Source organism: Arachis ipaensis, chromosome B1 (assembly GCF_059453495.1).
Source record: "Arachis ipaensis isolate K30076 ecotype BB chromosome B1, ASM5945349v1, whole genome shotgun sequence".
Classification (NCBI taxonomy): Eukaryota; Viridiplantae; Streptophyta; class Magnoliopsida; order Fabales; family Fabaceae; genus Arachis; species Arachis ipaensis.
In genome coordinates, this window is record NC_142436.1 from 119,408,369 (window position 1) to 119,409,468 (window position 1,100).

Below are 1,100 nucleotides of genomic sequence, written 5' to 3' on the forward strand. Positions count from 1 at the left end.
GCAGCAGAACTGCAAGTTTCATGGACTTCCATCTGAAGATCCTTTTCAGTTCTTAACTGAATTCTTGCAGATATGTGATACTGTTAAGACTAATGGAGTAGATCCTGAAGTCTATAGGCTCATGCTTTTCCCTTTTGCTGTAAGAGACAGAGTTAGAGTATGGTTGGACTCTCAACCTAAGGATAGCCTGAACTCTTGGGATAAGCTGGTCAAGGCTTTCCTAGCCAAGTTCTTTCCTCCTCAAAAGATGAGCAAGCTTAGAGTGGATGTTCAAACCTTCAGACAGAAAGAAGGTGAATCCCTCTATGAAGCTTGGGAGAGATACAAAGGATTGACCAAAAAAGTGTCCTTCTGACATGCTTTCAGAATGGACCATCCTGGATATATTCTATGATGGTCTGTCTGAGTTATCTAAGATGTCATTGGATACTTCTGCAGGTAGATCCATTCACCTAAAGAAAACGCCTGCAGAAGCTCAAGAACTCATTGACATGGTTGCAAATAACCAGTTCATGTACACTTCTGAAAGGAATCCTGTGAATAATGGGACGCCTATGAAGAAGGGAATTCTTGAGGTTGATACTCTGAATGCCATATTGGCTCAGAATAAAATATTGACTCCGCAAGTCAATATGATTTCTCAGAGTCTGAATGGAATGCAAGCTGCATCCAACAGTACTCAAGAGGCATCTTCTGAAGAAGAAGCTTATGATCCTAAGAACCCTGCAATAGCAGAGGTGAATTACTTAGGTGAACCTTATGGAAACACCTATAACTCATCATGGAGAAATCATCCAAATTTCTCATGGAAGGATCAAAAGCCTCAACAAGGCTTTAATAATGGTGGAAGAAACAGGTTTAACAATAATAAACCTTTCCCATCATCCACTCAGCAACAGATAGAGAACTCTGAACGAAATACTTCTAATTTAGCAAACTTAGTCTCTGATCTATCTAAGGCCACTGTAAGTTTCATGAATGAAACAAGATCTTCCATTAGAAATCTGGAAGCACAAGTGGGCCAGCTGAGTAAAAGGATCACTGAAATCCCTCCTAGTACTCTCCCAAGCAATACAGAAGAGAATCTAAAAGGAGAGTGC

General features: G+C 40.4%; 1 non-coding gene across 1 annotated transcript; it reads right to left on the bottom strand.

Annotated features, from left to right (window-relative positions):
• Positions 1-253: 253 nt before the first annotated feature.
• Positions 254-362, bottom strand: LOC148578116 (small nucleolar RNA R71). Its single transcript, XR_015902855.1, has one exon. It is a non-coding gene; the product is annotated as a small nucleolar RNA R71 (small nucleolar RNA).
• Positions 363-1,100: the final 738 nt, after the last annotated feature.